Genomic DNA, 22,333 nt, shown 5'->3' with positions numbered 1-22,333 from the left:
GGATTACTTTTTTGATGGCCTAAGCCAAAATCAGACTCAACCATTCAAAAAAACTGTGTTTTTAACTTAATTGTTTAGCCTAATATATTAAAGTTGAAGTCCTTTCCTAAATGAAGCTGCCTACATCCCCCCTCTCTCTCATTTTTCTGTCTCCTTTCTCTGATTTGAAATTTTTTTAATTCAATAAATGCCTACTTTTTCTTCCCTCTCCATGTGCACTAACTTCTTGGGAATAACAAGATTTCTCAGTGATCTGCAGATTACTCAAAGAAAGCATACTAAAAAGTTGGCACCATGGTTTTAAATAGCAGTTTCATAATACAATTCACCCAGACCCATTCCATATTGTTCCTTAATTCAGTCTGGTGACCCGTTTTGTTGTGCACCAAAACTGACACATCATGGCTGAGTCTACTCCATTACGGACAACATTTAGAACCTTGATTGCCACACATGCCAACTAGGTACACGAATGAGACTCCCACCTGAGTAGCCAACCCGCTTGATTCCTGGACCGGCAAATCTTAAGTGTGAGTTCCGCTTATCAACAGCCAAGATAATCCCAAACAAATGTACCACACAGGATGTACACATGAAACACCCCATTCGTCTCACATGAAATAAGTATCTCATTTGTATTATTCCTTTGCAATGTTGTTAAAATCATTATCATCTTGCCTTATGGTGGGTTGTGTGGGAAGAAAGAAATGGTAGATGCTTTCATAATGAGAGCAAGTTAGTTGAGACTATTTCTCAAAGGGTGAGGTTGGTAATTATCGAGTGGGCCTCCACTATCGATAAGCTTAAGGGTTGTAATCTTCTTTTTCTTGGGGTGTAGCTAAGCTGCTATCTCAGCAGCTCGGCTTGGCTTCTTTCTAGCTTGGTTTGGTTGTTTATATATATATATATATATATATATAGGGAAAAGGTACTATGCGCTCGACCTCACGAGTCCGTCCCATGAGGTCGAGCTGTGTGGGCCCCGCCATGATGCATTTCGAAGATCTACCCCATCAGTCAGATGCACCATTCCATCGTGGGCCTAGGTCTCAAAAATCAAGTCGATCCGTGACTTGTGTGGGCCACACCACATACAGAAGTGGAGAGGGGCCGTGCACCATTAAAACATTCATAATCATTTTTTGGGCCCACCGAGATGTGGTTTGCAAATCCAGCCCATCCATTATGTGTCCCACTTGGATGAGGGTTCAGACCAAGTTTCAGACGCATGCAAATTTCAGGTGGGCCCCACCAAGTGCTTTTATATGTTTTAACGGTGTCTTGACATGATTTTAGATGGTATGGCCCACATGAGTTCCATATACGGCTGATTTTTGGGATATCCCATAATTTAAGGGGACCCATCAAATGCACGGTGCTGATGGTCGACACGCATCATGGTGAGGCCCACACAGCTCGACCTCACGGGAGCTTATCGTGAGGTCGAGCGCATAGTACCTTTTCCCATATATATATATATATATATATATATATATATCTTTTTAAAAAAATAGGGGTTGAATTGTATCGAATTGCAAATTATATCACAAATCGTAAGATTTTTAATGATTTACTTAAAAATATAAATAAGTCAAAAAAAAAAAAAAAAAAAAAAAGGAAAGAAAGAAACAAAGAAAGAAGAAAACTTACACTCTATCATGACATGGTATTACTTAAAAATTAAATAATTCTTTTCTTTTCTTTTTTGTCTTTCAAGAAATTTTCCTTAAAAAACAAACAAGGATCCTTTAATAATTTATGTTCTTATTATTTTTCTTGAATGTTAAATCCCACTGGAAAAGCAACATTTGATTCTGTAGAGCGACAAAAAAGATATTTTGATTTCTAACCATCATTCCATAATACATATAACTAACCATCCATAATACACCAATCTCTGGAACCTAATAATCCCAACGCACCCACTTGAGATGACGACCTCCCCTAATGCACCCAACTCCCGCACCCATGGATTCCCGGCCAACCTCGGAAACAAAACAAAAAAACCTATACCAAAATACTCCAAACCATCGGTATACCCTACCCTCTTTGTAAAAGGGTATCCGGATGACTGGTTCCCCATCAATCTCACGAGGGTATTCGAACGCGCCAAAGCAGTCATGGACATCATTATGCCGAGAGATAGATCATCCAGTAAATACGGAGGATTCGCCCTCATCAGAATGGGCTCGGAGGAGGAGCTGGCTAGAGCAGTGCAAATGCTTCACGGCGAAAGATTTGGGACTCCCCCCTTCTAGTCCAAAGAGCTAGATTTGGCCCCCACTCATCTCCATCAGCAAACCCCAATCGAAAATCAAATACAAACAGTTTTACCGATAGGATCGGCTCGTCCCGTCGTTCGAAACAGCTCGTAGCTAGCCCCTCATTCAAAGACTCCCTTCTGGGCCCAAACCCTCCTCCTCAGATACCCAATCCCCCAGCCTCACACTCCCTGGACACCATGCCTATATCTGACCCTCCCCCTGCCCCTCCAATCACGGTATCGAATAATATCCTATGTATCAACCTCGACTCCCTCAGACGATTGATGAAAGGTCTGGAAGAATCCGTGGTGGCAATTACCAAAGAGGGATCTTCTCTCTCCCAAGTTTAGGGATGGATTGAAGAATGCTGCAGAATAAAGCCCTTCGATTACATCATCAAACCAATCGGGTACAACGAACTTTGGATCAATCCAGGCTCAGGGGTAAGGGCGGACCTCCTTCTCATGGCAGGCATACTTCACTCAGAGGGGCCAGTCCTAAAAATGCTTCGGTGGGAAGATTTCTCTTCGTTTGGTTCGGAGGACATGTGGGTCCTTATCTGGTCGATCCCTCTAGAGCTTTAGTATGAGGATTTCTTCATGGCAGCAGCATCTATGTTGGGCTCTTTCATCGAAATGGACCCCAAATCCAAATGTGGAGAAGAGATGGTTGCTCTCAGAGTCCGGATTCGAAGGAAAAAAGCTGACAGCCCCCCATCCCTCATCAAGGTCTCCGTCGACGATCGGATCATCTCCTTGCCGGTCCAGATCGAATCCCCCAACGATTCGCTGCCTAGATGGGGTGATCTCTGGCACTTTAGGGAACTCCGGCCTCCCCCTGCTTCCTTCGCCACTGCTGAAGATGCTAGTGGAGATCACCTAGTTGGGTGCTCCCGCGGATCACGTTCCAGCAATATCATGTCTGCTGAGGCCCATCTTCTCTCGTCCAACCCTCCCGACTCCTCATGCAGATCACCCGTTACGTGGAACTAGTGTTTTAAATAGCGATAGCGTGATACGTAGCTCTCAGCCCTCTATAGCGTGTAGCAAAGGTACATGGTACTTCTATTTTTTAATTTTAAAATAGAACAAATATAATAAATAGTGAAAAAAGGGAAAATAAAAATAAAAATGCCTAAAAGATGATTCATTTTATCAATTATAAGCATGTTCAAAAAAGTTATTAGTTATCATTTATCAAAAGCCAATCCACATATATAAGCCAAATCAAATAATTATCACATCAACAACTTTCTAAGCAAACCACTTTAATTAATAATGTCTAATTGAAACCACAAGTCACAATTATGGAAAGAAATAAAAATCTCATAGGTTAAAAGTATCAAGTACAAGACAAGTGTCACATCCCTCAACATTAGAAAAAAAGAAAACGTGAAAAAATAATAAAAAACTAAAATAGTAAAAAAAATACATTGTAGCTTACGCTACGAACGCTACGCGCTACGTAGCTGTAGCGTACGCTACGACCGTTGTAGCACACGCAACAGGGGATTTACGCTATTTGGGACGCTACTTAGCACTACGCTACGTAGCGTACACTACGGTCACTATTTGAAACACTGCGTGGAACCACTCCAGTCGCGACACGTGCCAGAACTAAAGGCGACGTGCCTCCCATCCCACCCTGTCATAGGATGACGTCATCGACTTATCCACATGGTGTGATCTCGACCGATCTTCAATCCAAGCCCCATTCATCGTCGTTGTCCGGCATTGACACGCGGCCTCTACCCCGAGAAAGATCCATACTCGACCCGACCATCTCCTCGGCCCCCCTACCGTTAGCTTTAACCCTTCTGATCCCCTAAACACGTGGTGCAATCCCCTCAGCTACCTCTCCCGCCCATCGCCTCCTAGCGATTCCTGATGCAGCCACGCGTCCGCCTCATATCAATAACATCCTTGGTCCAGTCCCTGCCTTGATCCAGGACAATTCCAGCGCACGTGTCGGCTCCTTGTTAGCAATTTCGAACATCAGTACCCATTTAGGTCCTTTTTCCAGGTCCGGATTCGATTTTCTTCCCTCTCTACCCATCGGGTCGAAGACGAATCCGAGGATAAACCTTAATTTATCCCCTTCTTCAAATCATATCCTTAGATCTACCCCCAAGCCCTTCTCCTCGCACCATCCAGAGCCTTTCGATTCCCGTTCCCTCCCATCCAACCTTCTCTCAGGTGAAATGGGAGGTCTAGATACCTTGTCCTGTTCTTCGGAGAATCCTTCTTCGCTGGCCTCCATCCCTCCCTCCTCCCCTGTCTCCCCCTCCTCGACCACCGACCATGGCCTCACCTCCCTTTTTCAGGAAGATGAAGGGATCCAGATAATCAACGTTGAACCCCTTCATATTTGCATTGGGCCGACAACAGATAAAGTTTCCCTCATAGATGCCATCTCAGACAACGCCGACAACAGAGGATCTTATAAACACCATCCAAAAGAAAAAATGGATCAGAAGTGCCATCAGCCACGTAGGAAGATCAATGGGCCTGTCTTTCAGGGATTTTCCCGAAGATTATATTGCTTTATTTCAGTGTGCGGAATCTCGCGGAAGACCCCTGGCTGCTTCCAAATACCCCAAGCCTCGCCTCTTAAAATCCTACGGTAATAGAGAACTTCAACGTCTCTTATCCTCCTCGACCACGGGTTGTGAATCCTCTGCTGACCCAGCCAGACGGGTAGTTCGGGGCAGCCGGGTTCCCCAATGAAGATGATCTCCTAGAACATCAGAGGCGCGGGCTCTAAGCAGAAGAGAAGGTTGATCAAAGACTCCGTTAGCTCCTGCAACCCAGAGATCGTCTGCTTCCGAGAAACCAAAATCCAAGATTTATCCGACAGGCTGATGGCCTCCCTTTGGTCGGCCCCTGATGTTAAATGGGTTTCCTTGAAAGCTTCAGGTAGTGGGGGGGGGGGGGGTGGTATTTTGATCACGTGGAAGTCCTCTAGAAGGAAATTGGAGGATTCCTAGTCTGGAAGCTTCTCCATCTCGGTTATACTTCTCGACTCCTCGTCTAATTAGAAATATCTCATCTCCTCTATCTTCGGCCCAACTGTTGATAATAGAAGAGTTGCTTTCTGGTCGGAGCTGAGCCTCTCTAGGAGTAAATTTCAAGGCCTCTGCTGCTTTGTTGGTGACTTCAATATCACCAAATTTGCAGAGGAGAAATCTCACGGCCGCAGAGTCTCCCCTGCCATGTGCCTCTTCTCTGCTTGGATTGATGATCTTAAGCTCGTCACTCTTCCCCTCCTTGGAACTAGATTTACATGGTCCAAATGCAGAATGGCTCCTGTTCACTCCAAACTCGATAGATTCCTAATCTCTCCGGATTGGATGGAAAGATTTCCCTTAGTCTCCCAAACCTCCCTTCCTCGGACGACTTCTGATCACAGCCCGATCATGCTCGCTTCTAATGACTTCAATTGGGGCCCAAAACCTTTCAGATTCAAAGCTTCCTGACTTAACACGAATAGCTTTTTTCAGATGGTTTCAGATTGGTGGGTTAGCTTTCAGGTGGAAGGATACACAGGATACAAACTCGCCTCCAAACTCAGAATGCTGAAAGGGAAACTCACAAATTGGAACAAGGAAGTCCTTTTGAATAAGGATGTCGATCTGGATTCTATCAAGGTTGAAATTCAACGTATCAATGTGGATGCTTAAGACGGATCTATGTCATCGGAGATCCTTTCAACAAGAATCCAGCTCATTCAATCCCTATCAGCCAGGGTCTTGGACAATGAAATAGCTTGGAAGCAACGTTCCCGGGCAAAATGGTTTAAGGAAGGGTATAAAAATTCTAAGTTTTTTCACTCTGTTGACAGCATGCACGCTAATATCAACAGAATCAGCAACATATCAGTGAATGGGCGTCATATTGAAGATAAACAAGAGATTGCCAAAGAAGTTATCGATCACTTCAGCTCCCTGCTCAAAGCAAATTATTGGGGACCTCCTTGAGTTTGACAAACTATCCTCCCCAGCGACCGATGCTCTTACTGCTCCGTCTCTGAAGCTGAAGTCAAATCTACACTGTCCTCCCTCGATAGTAACAAAGCCCCGGGACCTGATGGTTTTCCCATCTGTTTTTTCATCTCTTTCTGGGAAGTGATAAAGTCTGATATCATGCTTTTCCTTCAAGACTTCCATAATAGAGGTATCCTCTCCAAAGGCCTAGGCGCCAAAGTCATTGCCCTAATTCCCAAATTCCCGGGTGCCTCCTCCCTTTCTGATCGGAGGCCCCTATAAGATTCTCTCAAAACTGCTAGCCGATCGCCTAAAGCTCTCTATCAGCTCGATCATCTCCCCCAACCAATGCGCCTTCATCCCAGGAAGACAGATCGTCAACTACGCTCTGATTGCCAACGAATGTTGCCACTCCAACTCTAAAAACGGATTGAAGTCGATATGTTGCAAGTTAGATTTAGAAAAAGACTATGACCATGTCGACTAGAAATTCCTCTAGTACATGATGCGGCGAATGGGGTTCCCTAACAAATGGTGCATCTGGATTGGAGAATGTCTGCGTTTAGCACACTTCTCCATTCTGATGAATGGCTCTCAGGAGGGCTTCTTCTCCAGCTCCCATGGTATTCACCAGGGAGATCCTTTATCCCCCTTCCTCTTCCTCTTGATTGGAGAAACATTTTCGAAAATGCCCCAGGCAGACCAAGCTGCTGGTATTATCCATGGCATCAGTATTAGAGGGCTTCCCTGATCTCCCACATACAGTTCGCAAACGACTCCCTTATCTTCAGCGACGCCAATCCGATCAAAGTCGACAATATCCGCATCACGATCAGGTGCTTTGAAGCAGTCTCGGGCCCTAAGGATCAATCTATCCAAATCGAAGATGTTTGGCGTCAACCTTGAAGACGAGGAGGTTAAGGAATTTGCTCTCTTCATCGGATGCTCTTCAGCCTCTCTTCCCCTTACCTTCGTCGGTCTTCCTCTCTGCTTGGGCCAGCCCCCTTCCTCTGTTTGGGACAGGATCATCAACAAATTCGAAAAAAAATTTGCCAGATGGAAAGCCAAATACCTGTCTTTAGGTGGCCGAATCACCTTGATAAAGGCCACTTTGTCTAACCTGCCAGTTTACTACATGTCCCTCCTCAAATGCCCAGCAACGGTGATTTCAAAACTTGAAAAAATTAGGAGGGACTTCCTTTGGAATGATTGCAATGATGCCAAGAAATTCCCCCTCACCAAATGGGCCCAGGTCTGTCAGAGACATAGACGTGGTGGGACAGGCATCAGAGATCTCAAAAAAATGAATCTAGCTCTAATGGGTAAATGGATTTGGAGGTTGGGCATGGAAGACGATTGGCTATGGAACAAAGTTATTAAAGGAAAGTATGGGAGATCGGTTAGTGGCTGGTGGACTAAAGACACCGCTCATCGCAACTCCTCGTTTCTTTGGAAAGGTATCCTCTCACTGAAGAAGATGGTCCTCCTGGGAGTGGGCTTTTCGATAGGTAGTGAGGCTAAAATTCAATTCTGAGAAGACATTTGGGTGGGCGACTCTCTGCTAAAATTGGACTTCCCCAACATCTTCCGCATTTCCTCAAACCCCGCTGCCTTTGTAATTGACAGCTATTCCCTCTCAGACAATGCCATACAATGGAATGTGGGATGCCGGAGAAACCTCCAGGACTGGAAGATCGACAAGTACGTGGGACTTCTTCAGCGCATCCAATCGACTTCCCTTTCCCCTCCAAGTCAAGACACTCTACAATGGAAAGGGGAAAATTCGGGCCTCTTCTCTGTCAGATCCCTTTACCGCATGATCGACTAAGGGCCCCCTCCTTCCCCTGATCTCCCACCTGCTTCTTTCTGGAGGTACTCTGCTCCCCCCAAGCACACAGCTTTCGCCTGGTTAGTGGGAAACAAAAGGATACTCACAGTGGACAATCTTCGGAAAAGAGGTATGCAAATTGTCAATATATGCCTATGTTGTATGAAGAACGAAGAGACAGTCGATCACCTCTTCCTGTTCTGTCCTTATATCTCTCTAATATGGGCAGAATTCCTTTTTCGTTTCAACCTATCCCGGTGCTTCCCAGCCTCAGTCACGCACCTTCTCAAATCCTGGCACGGTGTCAATCTAGGTAAAAATCGGACAAAGATATGGCGCATGGCCCTCATAGCCATATGGTGGGCTGTCTAGGAAGAAAGAAACAACAGGTGCTTCAGGGACTCTGCCTCTTCTGCGTCGGTAATCGCCAGCAAAGCCAAACGCATGCTGATCGAGTGGCTGGTTTATGTAGTAGGATTTAAGGATTTTGATTTCAGTTTTCTTGGTTTGTAAAGGCCTGATTGCCTGCTCGGCAATCCCCTTTCCCCCTTGTTTCGCTTTTTGTGCCTGTACCTCTCTTTTTCTATTCTATAAAGTAACCTTTCCAAAAAATTAAAAACAATTTAAAAAAATAAAAAAATCCAGAAAACCAGTTAAGAAGGGGTAAAAAAAAAAAAAAAAAAAAAACTATACAATTTAACATTGAAAAGAACATATATCATTTAATCTCCTATAAAGAACAAAATAAAATAACTTACACTTTCTAAATGATTCTTTTTCTTTTTCTTTTTCTTTTTGAAAGGTTTTTTTTCTAAATGATTCTTAAAGCTCCTCCCACCAATTTAAATACATAAAATGAAAGCTGAGTGAAGCTTAAAATAGAAGAAAACAAGTATTAATTTGAATCATAAATCGTAGGATTTAAATCATAAAAATCATATCTTTCAAAAAAAAAAAAAAAACATAAAATCGTAAAATTCATATAAAAAGGGATTCAAAGGTGGGATTCAAATCATCTTGCTTAAGATTTGACTCAAATCGTACTTCGTGAATCGTAAATCGTAAGGTTTTGACAAGAATGCTCCTTTGATACAATTGTGTGCAACATCAGGCATAATAAATTTAGGCTATGAAACATACATAGCGGGTATCACCTATGAATGGATAGGATGTTGCACAAACCTTCTACATTAGCACGTGATGTCTTTCCAGTGCGTGAATCCACACATGGCATGGTTCCCTAGAACTTCGCTGTTAAATAAATCTTTAAGCAACCTCTCAAAATAAACATAAATAAATCTTTAAGCGGCCTATGGAAAATATTCCAAGTTTTTAATATCTTCATATTATACATTGATGGTGGATATAATAAATTGTCTAAGAAAAACAAAAAGGAAAAGATTGTGCGTGCATGGAGAGTCAGTGAGCATAAATCTCCCAACATCCCATAATGGAAGGCGGGAATCTTCCATTATTGTTTTGACAACAATGCTCCTTTGATACAATTGTGTGCAACATCAGGCATAATAAATTTAGGCTATGAAACATACATAGCGGGTATCACCTATGAATGGATAGGATGTTGCACAAACCTTCTACATTAGCATATGATGTCTTTCTAGTGCGTGAATCCACACATGGCATGGTTCCCTAGAACTTCGTTGTTAAATAAATCTTTAAGCAACCTCTCAAAATAAACATAAATAAATCTTTAAGCGGCCTATGGAAAATATTCCAAGTTTTTAATATCATCATATTATACATTGATGGTGGATATAATAAATTGTCTAAGAAAAACAAAAAGGAAAAGATTGTGCGTGCATGGAGAGTCAGTGAGCATAAATCTCCCAACATCCCATAATGGAAGGCGGGAATCTTAACATGCATTCCAAAATGGAGATTTGAATTTTGAAATGCTTGCTAGATTCCTTCCAACTGTCTTCTATTGGCAAGAGATAATGCACAAATCAACTATGGTGCTCACTACCAAGGTATACAAAAACAGTTACATAACGGTAACAGCCATAATCGTTACGCATTATGGGGCTGAAACGGCTGTAACAGCCGTTACAGAAAAAACTGCTTGTAACAGCCCGTAACGGTCCAAAAACATGTTTTTTTCAAAAAAAATAAAAATAAAAAATTGTAACAGACGTTACAGCCCGTATCTTAACAGTAACAGTGGTGGCTGTTATGGTGACCAGTACCGTTATTGAACACCTTGCTCACTACGCACATTGAAGTTCTGCTCCTACAGAAGTAAATGAAATCAGCAATGCCCATGGACTACAATACCTATGACGATGTGTCTAAGTACCCATAACCATGTCCTACTCGTACCCTCCTAACACTGTGTGTGAACTAGACACACTCGCAACACAGAAACATTCATGTCCAAGACTGTTTGAAAAGGGCACATCAACAATACTCACCAGCCACAATCAATCACTAATGGCAAGAAATAGCAGCAGCATAATAAGTAGGGGCTGTCAACGGGCTGCAACTAGGTTGGCGTGGGCCTGGATTTCAATTGATCAGGCCAGGACTGTGGACCAGGCCTATTCAAAATTCGGATCTTGACTGGCCTGGGCCCAGTCCATTGAAAGACCTGGGGGAAAAAAGGAAGGAGAATGATACAGTGAGAAACACCGCTATCAGAACTTCTCCGCTGCTATTTTACTGTGGCGGGGTCTTAACTCATTAAAAGGGGGCATGATCAAGTAGGGACCACTTTGCATGACCGTCTTATCAGATCAAACAGTGATTAGTTCTACCACAGCAAACAATTCAATGACTGTCCCACACAGAATAAATTCCCACAAAAGAATGCATTTTTAAAGCAAAATAAAAAATAAAAAAATGAAAATAAAAAAATAAAAAAATAAAACGCCAGTTAATGAACTTACCAGAAACCACAAATGCACGCCTTTTTTAATATCTGCACCAAAACCACTCGCAAAAACCCTAATTTCCCGGAGATCAGGGGGTGCGCACGTCTTTAACGTACACCCCCAGCCCCCAGACGAAACGCAAAGGAAAAAGATATACAGAAAGGAGACTTCCCATGACTCACCATTGGATATACGGACCAAATAAAAACCCTAACACGCCGTACAGAGTAACGAAACAAATGGCGAGAAAAACGAAAAAGAATGTTGTAATTAGATCGAGCAGGCCTAGAAAAAAGATGCTAACCTCCCTCCATCCGGAGACGAAATCGTGGCCGTTGATCAACCAGACCCTATATCCGACGGTCTTCCGCGGGCACATTACCCTAGGGCAAGAATCGCCTTAAATAGCAAAGGTAGATCCTTGTCCGCCGAAGAAACCCTACTCCTGTGGCTTCTCGGCATGAAATTCACACTGAGGCGGGAAAGGTTGCCGGAAAATGTTTGTAGCCGGAGTACGTCAGATTCCAGCGGATTGGCGGTTGTTTTTTAGCCGGAGAAAAAAAACCGTCGCTCGCTCGCTCGCACACTTTCTTCGCACGGAGGCGGAATGGAATGTGTGTATCAGGTGGAATTTAGGAGGACTTTTGAATAGAGATAAGCTTAGAAAACTACTCCCTTCTTTCCGGAAATTTACGAATCCACCCAATATTATCCCTGCTAACGTGATCTGCACGTGCTAATGTCACATCCGTGTGAGAGATCCGATCCGCTAGCCTAGTGGGATCTCGTTGGTCTTCTCATCACGTATGCTACAAGTTTATGAAACGAACGGACGTTGTAAAGAAAATTGATCAATGGTCCATATTAATTGTGCGTGTTTGGCCCAACTGCCATGATTTTTTTTCCAGTGTGTCCACGTGTCCAGCGTTGGCACATGCAGACAGGTTCTCGTGCTTAAAATGGAAGTTACTTGATACTCTGGCACTGTGCGGGTTGGTACACGGGCACTTCGTCATTTTACATGAAGCATACATTGACTCAAGTTCAAACCTTTAAGAACTGTGAAACCTACCATTACTTAGATTAATAAATCAAACTAAGATGGAATAAAATATCCTAAAATATGATTAATAGACAATTCAATTCGATTACAGCCGTCCGTTAAATACTCAGCATTTATCTAATTTTGGTTTACGATCCAAATGTTTTCGTAGTTTCACTTTCATCAAGTGTACGTTTTCATTAGTAATAGAAGGTAAATGCACCGCACACGTGGAAGGAGTGTGTAAATTGGACCGTCCAACATGCCACACCACCTAGAAAAGGTCTATCTAATCATCGTGTAGCCACCTCCAGACCTTGGATTGGTTTCCACTGGCCACGATGTGTGTGTACGTGGTGAAATCCAACCAGAAGAGACCATCTTGTGGCAGAACCTACGCAAAACAAACGGACGGTTAAGATAAACTGAACACTTCGTACATAAGTGGCCCACCTGATGATCGTATTTTCATGATTTTAGATGCACCGAATCAACATGGTGAGAATTCCTGACTAACCGGCTTGATCTTACACATGCGAGAGTTGCGGCTGGTTCCACGTATGAGACCGTGCCCGTTCTCAAGCGAGTGAAACTAGCGTACCGCGAACTCCACGAGCACGTACAGTCTTACATCTATGCACAGTACATGCGCTAGTTTGAAACGTGGCTTTCAAGGAGGGCAGCTTGGGGGGAGACCCCCTAACCAGCTACGTGGGTGACGCCCTGACCGTAGAGGCTCACCTTGATGTATGCATTGTATATCCACGCAGTTCATCTATTTTTCTAGCTAATTGTAGGGCATGGTCCCAAAAATGAAGCTGATGTAGGCTTCGAGTAGACCACACAAGAAACAGTGGTTGACAACCATTGAAAACCTTCTGTTGGGCATAAAAGTTTTAGGTCAAGCTCCTATTTGTTTTCTCATTTCATCCAGATCTTATGATCTTATCAATAGGTTGGATGATCAATAAACATTATGGTGGAGGCTAGAAAGCTTTTAATGGTGGGTATGGTGAATTCTAATTCTTGTTGCGTGGTCTACTAGAAACTTGTATTGGGTTCATTTTTTGGACTGTTTCAAGTAATAAGCTGAAATAACAGGTGGAGGGTGTGGATATACAATGCATACATCGCGGTGGGAACTACAGTCAGGTTCTCACGTATATTGTTGGTTTAAGGTTTTTGGTACACGTGGCCCATAAGGTGATATGGTTATGGATGGAGCCTCATACAAATGAAAATAATGAATTTTGGCCCTTAAATCACTTTTTTTTTTCTTTTTTTTTTCTTTTTTGATGAAATGTTATTCTGCCACAATGCCACCAATACGTGGACTCAAAGGCAAAAGAAGAGGGACACCATTTGCTACTAACAGCAGCAAGAAATGTTATTCCTACAATAGTGGATCAGGTATGCAACGAGCAGAAGTTATGAAATGTCCACCTAATATTAAAATTCGACACACCCCTTAATTGATATGATCTATTTATTCTAATCAAATTGTCATAAACCGATAAAAGAGTCTTTTCATTTATATGTTTGAAGTCATTTGTAGTCCACAACTACATAAATATTGTGCATTAAATTTGAATTGATGTATCTTGTGTGGTCTATATATAATGAGTTTTACTCTAAAATTTATGCCAACAAAATGAAATTAAAATTTCATACATATGGACGGGATGAATTTGCTTATAAATAACCCAATGAGGCCCATATAGGATGTGGATGGGCTTAAAACGTGTGACCCTTACGCACGAGGGTCATTTGGTTGTTTCCTTCTTTCGTAGTTTTTTTTTTTTATGGGAGAGGAGGATGGTGTTTTTTGGCTCCATTCATTCTTCCTTCTGTTAGCTATAGTAGTGGGGTAAAAAGTGACAGGTTATTAGACTGTGCTTCATGGAATATCATTATTAACCGAAATGTTAAGTTTGATTAAGGTTCCTTATTTTGAAAAAGTTAACAAAAAAATACGAAAAAATTAATCATTGATGTGGAATTAGATAAGGGTGGGGCATTCAAGGAACCTGAGCTAGAGGTTAAGGTACAAGAAAAGGTGGAGCCGCCATCTATAAGAAAAAAAAAATTTCCACCAGGGGATCACATGTTACCATTGAGATATGTGAATGACTATAATATTGTATTTTCTCTCATTACACATAAGGGAATCCATCTACTTTCCATGAAACTTTAAAAAATAAAGATGCAGAAAAGTAGATAATAGTTATACATGAAAAGATGTATTCTCTGTATAAAAATTAAACGTATAAGCTAGTTGGGTTACCCGTTAGGAGGAAGGCAGTTGGGCGCAAGTAGATATTCCAGAAGAAACTAGTTAGGTACAAGGCTATATTGGTAGTGAATGTATATGCTCAAAATGAAAGTGCCAACTTCAGTAAGATTTTCACATTAGTAGTAAAGCAAATATCCATCGAATTTTATATTAGATTTGGTCGCCTAATATAATCTAGAATTTGAATACTTGAATGTTAAAAGTGTTTTTCTACATAGAGAATTGGAATAGGAGGTTTACATGAAAAAAACCATAAAAGTTCGAAGTGTAGGGAAAGAAGGATCCTGTTTGCAAATTGAATTTGTCATTGTACGACCTGAAAAGAGTCGCCTAGACCATGATATAAGAAGTTTAAATCTTTCATGTTGAGGTAGAGTTTGATAAATTTGATCATTGTCTTTCATTTAAAGCATTGAGTGCCAGGGATTTCATCATTCTAGTGTTATATATTGATGATATGCTCATTGTCAACCATAACATGTCTGAAATTAATACGTTGAAGGCTCAGTTACCAAGAATGTTTGAAATAAAAGATCCAGGAGCTGCAAAGAGGAATTTTTGCATTGATATACATGGGGACATGGAGAGGAGCAGGCTATGGTTGTCTCATGAGGAGTATCTCAAGAAGGTTCAGACTGATATGTACAAAATCAAATATTTCACATGCAGTTAGTGTTATAAGCATATACACATTAAACCCCAACAGACAATATTAGAAAGCGGTGAAATGGTTACTTCAATATATACAAGATACAATAGGATACGTCTTGTGTTTTAAAAATTCAAATGAGGGACTCATAGGCCATGTTGATTCAAATTATGTATGGAACATAAACAATAAAAAGTTTATTTCTAGTTACTCATTTATGTTAGTAGGTGAAACTATTAATTGGATGTTTAAGTCTCAACACATGGTTGCACTTGTCACTATTTAAGCTAAATACAAGGCAATGACAAAGACATTTAAAGAAGTTGTTTGGTTGAAATGGATAATGAATGAGTCGAGAGTTTAGCAGGAACTTGTGCTTGTGCATCCTAACAATGAGAGCGCGATTAAATTGGTGAAAAACTTCACACCAGCAAGAATCTGATAAACATGCTTACGAAGGTCGTTCCTACGAAGAAGTTCAAGTTTTGCTTGACTTACCTGAGCTTGACAAGAAAAGAATAAATACATAGCGTGTACAGAGTGATAATGGTGATGCTTAAAAAAATGGAAAGGTAAGTAAGTGATTTTGCTATCAAGGTGGAGATCGTTAAAATTGTGATACCAAAACCACAATGAATTTATTCACTTTTATGAGCCTATATAACCTATGTTTCACATGCTAACAGGGTTCAAGTATTAGTAAACTAGTAGAGGGGTATTTTTTTTATGGAAAATGATGACTTTATGGTAAGTTATGTCTGGGTTAAAAGAGAGTTATGATTATGAATTTATTTATTTATTTATTATATTCTAAGAGCCTATAAAGGGAGAGAGCTGGGATTTTTTTTTACTGTAAGTTCTCTTCATCCTCGTAATTTTATTTGAATAGTAAATTGATCATCACTTTGTTCCATAGTTTTTGCCCGCATGGATTTTTCACATAAAAATTTCATGTTTTCTTCTTCTCTTGTTTGTTTCAATTCAGATTAAAGTGCTTTTGAAAGGGCAATTCTCTAACATAAATCAATGAAAGGAAAGCTGAGATTTCACACATTTCACATCATGACATAGACTCCCCCATGTGAATATGAGTTGCTCCCACACGAGCGAAGCTGTCAGACCTAGAAGGACTAAATAGGTTCCTAGAAAGAGCTAAGGTTGTTAGTGGGCCCCACTCGAACTAGGCAATATCAAAATGTTGAACATATCATGGTTACTAGTTAACAAACCTATAAAAGAACCTCGTGAAAACCATGCGACTATGCAACAAGGGCCTATTTGATTTATTGTAATGTAAAATAAATATGTAAAAAGTGCAGTACTTATAATTTACTTATTTTCTTACATCATCATATTTTAGTACAATGATGTTATTTTTTTAATATTTAATTTATCCATTGGAAATTCATAACAGCAGCCTTTTTACACCAATATCAAATCATATATTCAAATAAACTAATGTGACAATTTGATTAAAGATTTTTTATGGCAATTGCATGCAAAAGAGTAATGATCACTAATTACTTCTCTCTTTGATGCTAGCACTTTTCTTGTTTGATTTAGCTGTAATAAAATTGCAATGGTGATATAATTTCCTTATTTTGCAAGGGATTATAATAAATCAAATCAGGCCCCAAAGCTCACGTGCTTTCGTGGCCGCATAGATTTAAGTTCCTATCATCAATTAGAATAGCATCACCATGTTAATGCTTTAGCTCAAGAATCAAGTTGAATCACTGGTCGAGTCCGCCATAGCTTTGCCAACTAAGTGCACTCCTTTAGGGCCTATTTGATTTTTATCATTTCACCGGGAAATGGTAAATACCCTACAAATGGCTTATTATTACAGTTTCACCTGTTTGGATATTCATGGGAATTTCATTCTTGAAAACCGGTTCAAAAGTAGTAGCGGCCATTTTAGGACCCCATCTTTATGTATATGATATATTTGTTCCATCCATCCATTTTATCACAAAATTTTGAGATATATGAAGAAAAATGAGGTTGATCCAACACTCAACTGGCCTATACCAAAAGAAACAATGGCCTCAGGAAGTTTTTAATGGTAAGTATTTGATTCACATTTTTCTATGACGTGGTCCACTTGAGCTTTGTATATGCCTCATTTTTTGGTTTATATTATAAATTCATCTGACATAATGGATGAACGGTGTAGATATATGATATGCATCACAGTGGGACCCAAAAATATTTCACACTATTTGCTTTTTTACACCCAAAAAGTAAGTTATCAAATCAATCATGGGAAAGAGTGCGGCAACTAAGGAGGGAAATATTTATTACCATTCACGGGATATTTCCCTGGGAATTGGAAAATCAAACACGCCCTTAAGAAACTTACCTGAAGTTTTCCACCCGTCCACTTATTTCCTTAATTTTGACTTCATGTTGGTTGGATTATAATATTTATTATTATTATTATTTATTTTATTTTTTTTGGGAGGGGGGGTGGGTGGGCATATAAAAGCTTAGACCTACTGATGGATGGATTAGATCTTGCATGTATGATTCCTTGTTAACACAATGTTCATATATATATATATCCCTGGCAGTATGTGTTATGGGGCCCACCATGATGTATGTATTTTACATATGGGATCCATTTATTTTGCCAGGTCACAATTTTAAGGCACAAGTACAAAAATGAAGAGATCCAAAGCTGAAATGTACCATACCATAGGGAACAGTGGGATAATGACACCAATGTTGAAATCTTCATAGCTTTATTGCATGCACGTGTACGGATGAGCACAACTTGACTGCGACCCCATAGCCAGCTATGTAAACCCAACGATAGGGCCTACCTCGATGTATTCGTTGAATTTCCACATCATCCATCTATGTTGCAACTTTTTTTATTGGTTAGCTTGTTAGTACGCATCCTATTTTGCCAGCTGATTTTACGGTGTCTTCCCAAAAACGACAAATACAAATTTTAAGTGGACCACACCTTAGGAAACGGTGGTTATTGACTATTAAAAACTTTTGTGGGCCACAAAAGTTTTGAATCCAACTAGTATTTTTTTTTTAAAAATTTTTTCATCCAGTTTTATTTGGCCTTATCAACAAGTTGGATGATCAATAAATATTACAGTGGACCCTAAGAAAATTTTAATGATGGGTTGTTTCCTATGGAGTGGTCCACTTGAAATTTATATGTTATTTATATTTTGTATCATGCTCTAAAATAAGCCAGCAAAACATATATACAACGTCAATGTACAATGCATGCATCAAGGTGGGCCCTATTATCAGGGATGCATTTGCATAGTTGGTTCTAGGGTCTTAGCCAAGTTGTGATTGTGCTTAGCTACGGGGTGTTTATTTTTTCATTTACCAATGCAATTCATAGCAAATAAGTAATGATTATTTACCCATGTAATTACACAACAACCCCGAGGTTGATGTTAGTAGGACATAAGAATTAAATTCATACAATTTCCACATATAACATTTGTAGGGGCCAATGTGATGTTTGTATTTCATACATGTCATCCATATGTTTTGCCAGCTCATTTTAGGGCATGAGCCAAAACAATGAGGCGGATCCAGAGCTCAAGTGGCCCACACCATAAGAAATGGTGGAAATTGAATGCCTAACATTGAAACCTTACTGAGAGCCACGAAACGTTTTGAATCAAGCTGATATTTGTGTATGCCCTTTAGACATGCCAGTATGATGTTATGAATAAGTTAGATGATAGATACACATCCTTGTAGGTCCCACATATCGGCACTTGGTTTGGTTTTGGTTATGTGTGGTAAACGGGCATGCTAGAGCTAATTGTGTGGCTTGATTCAAACCAAACAACTTGACCTTAAGTGCTAAGATAGGCAGATATGTCAAATTAATATGAGCGTATATGGGCGAGATATGAGGAGATTGGTTGCCTATTCAACCACTCTTGATGGAATTGTAAGATGACGAGGAGCTATTTAGAAGGTGTGATTATTCCTCTGATGATGTGTTGTTTCTTGCCTTTTGTATGAAGTGATTTTAATATACTAGTGCAATTAAAAATAAAAATAAAATACTTATAGTTGGTTGCAGAGAGCAACTGCAAGAAGATTTTTTAAAAGATGGACCTATATTGAGAATGGAAATAGTCAAGTGCAAAAGCATAGACTTGAATTTTAGCTAAAGATTACTGCTACTGTATTATTCCTAAGATAGAGCTAAACTATATATGATAAGAAAAGATAATGATAATTTAATTGGTCTGTTGGATTGGTATGAGACCTTTTGCTTTACTAAATTTATTACTATTTTTAGATTTCTTCCGCACCCTGCATATGCTTCTTTCTTTATTCTAACGGTTACAACAGTTAGAATGTTACTATGGTTGGTCTCTCATGTCCTTTCGAGTCTTTTCAACACGTGTTCTTCTAATCGTACTTGTTCAATTGCTTTACATCTCTTGGTCTTCTCTGCCATGCCTGTCATCAAATCACGTATATCATTCAACTCAACACCAATTGTACTTTTCCTAAAAAGTGCTTCAAAGATTTTCACATATTTTTTGCATACTATTTCTTCCTAGTGAAATGGCATGTCATTTTCTAATTGGCTATTTTATGATTGATTAAAAGTATGATACAACACTATGAAAGTTTCAAATTTGAAAGATGGATGTCATTAACCTTGATGTTTCTTGTGTCATGGTCCACTTGAGCTTCCCACTCATGTCTTATAATGAGATGGTAAAACGGATGAATGACACATATGGTGTTGTGGGACCGATAAAATAGGAATGCAGTGGCATTTATATGTATATTGTTGAATTAGAGTTTTATTTGAAAGATATGAGATGAAGTAGCAGGTTTTTTATTTTCGTTTTTTCGAATTTTTTTTTCCTTTGAGAGTAAAGGATAAAGGGTAGAGCTATACATGAGTCGAACCTAGTCGAGCTTGGCTCGGCTCAATTCGGCCAGTGGCTAACCCCAGCTTGAACTCGCTCAACTCGGTCCTCAAGCTTGATTGGCCAACTCGACTTGGCTCACACAACTGCTTCGGCCAATTCGAGCATGTGTGACATTTTGTCAAACATATAGAGTGCATCTTCAATTTCTCACATGATGCAAAATAGTAACATCAATTTACAAATACTTCTTTGAACACTCGACGGGCAACATCAAAATCAAGATTTGAGTTTATAATGTAATTTTTTTTATTTTTTATTTTTAGTAATTTGTTTCATATCCATTTCTTCCTCGCTGCCAACCGATCCCGTAGAGAATGTGTGCACCCAAAACAACATTTCGTTGAGTCATTTCATCAAACACTCGGTGAGCAACATCAATATCAAAAAAACCGCATCACAGAGTCATTTCAATTCAAGTCGATTCAAGTTGATGTTTGATTCAAGTCGAATAAAGCTTGTGTAAGCTCGAACTCAACTCAAAATGTTTTCAAGCTCCAAAAATCAACTCAACTCATCCGAATCCAATTTCCAGCCAAGGTGAGTCAAGCTTTCGCCAGTCAAGTCGAGCAAGCTTACCGAGCTAACTCGATGTCACTGCTAAAGGGTACAATGCTTGCTTGGGCAGTATCGCCAAACAATTGATGACACGTTTCATTCAACGCCAGTGTAAGAATATACTGCGGTTCTGTACGGATGGCATCTAGAAGGTTGGACCATGCTTATTTAAGTACATACATCGAATCAAGGCCGCTTGTAGTCAACGTACTACCGGCGTAACTTCGAGCTCCGCTAGTTGGCCATGCGCACGGGTGATTGGAACCGTTAAAGTAGTAGGCTCCGCCATGAATATATCTAGGAAATGTATAGTTGCTAAAATTGATCCTAGCCATTCAATTTACGTACAAATAAATCACAGACTAGTCAATGGTTTAGATCCAAGTCGATTTTGCAATGGTTATGATCATCTTTATTTAAAAAAAAAAAAAGAAGACCCCTCATGTCCTAGCCACAGTGGCTTCTACCTTATGAACTGGGTCTTGGATCTAGGTGGTGGGCCAACAACTTGATTTAGCTGGTGGACTGAGATTTTATTTCAGTAGTCCCAAGGCTTCCTGCTTTTTACCCTTTGAGTTATAGCTATCGACTACACTAGCCTGCACGACGGCTTGACTTACTTTGACCGAGCTCTGCATGGGATAGACATCATCAGACTCCCCCCACCTATCAGGAGCCGCCACATTTTCACCGTAAAAATCAACTCAATAGGAGAGTTGGGCACGGCAAAGCATGCGAATCAGTTGGATGACTAGATTAGGTGGCATGTATGCAATAAGTTGGACTTATACTTCCCATCTCAGCTGTTCGTCATGGTGTGGTCCACCTTAGTGTTGAATCAGCCTCATTTTCAGGTCATGGGCCAGTGGGTCTCATTAACATGAACTCATTCCATCCACCACAATAAAAGACAGGCTGTTTGTAATCAAGGGCTACACCCAGACATAATTCAAGATTGTGTATGGGCTGTGAACGCAATGGTTTCGTTGCCTGGATTAGTTTTCAAAATTTCCATTGTTTCCTATTGTGTGGCCTGCTTAGGAAACAATGGAAATTGTTTGTGTTCATGTCCTAGAAGACATGCTGCTTAAAGAGTTTGCTTAATGTTTGGGTTCATGTCCTAAAATGGGTTGGCTAAACAGTATACTCAGTGACATAATGCATTCATTAGGCATGCACAAAGCTTAGGGCAGGCAAAATATAGTGTGTCTCTCCAATGTAGGGCTTGCATTAAAAGGACAAAAATATCATTTGCCCGGCTTGGAAGGGCAAGGGCTCAATCTAGGCAAGGACTCTGTGGAACCCACCCTGATGAACCATTTTAATTCACATCATCTATTCATTTTTTCAAAATCACTTTAGGGCATGAGCCATGAGCCCAAAAATAAGGCAGTTTCAAGGCTCGAGTGGACCACACCATAGTAGGCATCAGTGACATCCACTGCTTGATCAAAACTTTTGTGACTCCCAAGGAGGTTTTAGTGGGTTCGTTCAATCCCTAGTGTGGTTCACTTGAGCCTTGGATCCACCTCATTTATGGACTCACACTCTCATTTGGCAAAATGAATAGACTACGTGGATAAAACCCTCACATCACAGTGGGCCCCATAGAGTCCTGCTTGGGGTGCAGGATGCAATCGACTTCCTCCATTGTAGGCTTAGGTATGGATCTGGATCATCCACTCTGCGAACACCCCTAGAATGATAACTATCACAGGGAAAAACTCGGCCATTTGAAGCTATGTGTTTCAGTGAAGTATTGCTCATTTTGGATGGCCAAGCAAAGATTAGAAGATTGAAGCAATATGCGTGAACGTATGTTTGTATATCTCATGATTCAGTGCAGATTGATGTGGCTTTTAATCATTAGTCTATCCATGTAGCCT

The 22,333-nt window shown here is 40.4% G+C and overlaps 1 protein-coding gene across 1 annotated transcript in view; it reads right to left on the bottom strand.

The window, feature by feature from the left end:
* The window catches only part of LOC131233892 (uncharacterized), a 44,567-nt gene extending 32,978 nt beyond the window's left edge, over positions 1-11,589 (bottom strand). The window contains exon 1 of the mRNA XM_058230727.1: positions 11,270-11,589. The gene's annotated coding sequence lies outside the window, so the exon portion shown is untranslated. The remainder of the gene's footprint in view (positions 1-11,269) is intronic.
* Between the last annotated feature and the right edge of the window lie 10,744 nt (positions 11,590-22,333).

This window comes from Magnolia sinica, chromosome 18, assembly GCF_029962835.1.
Source record: "Magnolia sinica isolate HGM2019 chromosome 18, MsV1, whole genome shotgun sequence".
Classification (NCBI taxonomy): domain Eukaryota; kingdom Viridiplantae; phylum Streptophyta; class Magnoliopsida; order Magnoliales; family Magnoliaceae; genus Magnolia; species Magnolia sinica.
The sequence above is the reverse complement of the archived record's forward strand: the minus strand, read 5'-3'. Positions and strand labels throughout refer to the sequence as shown.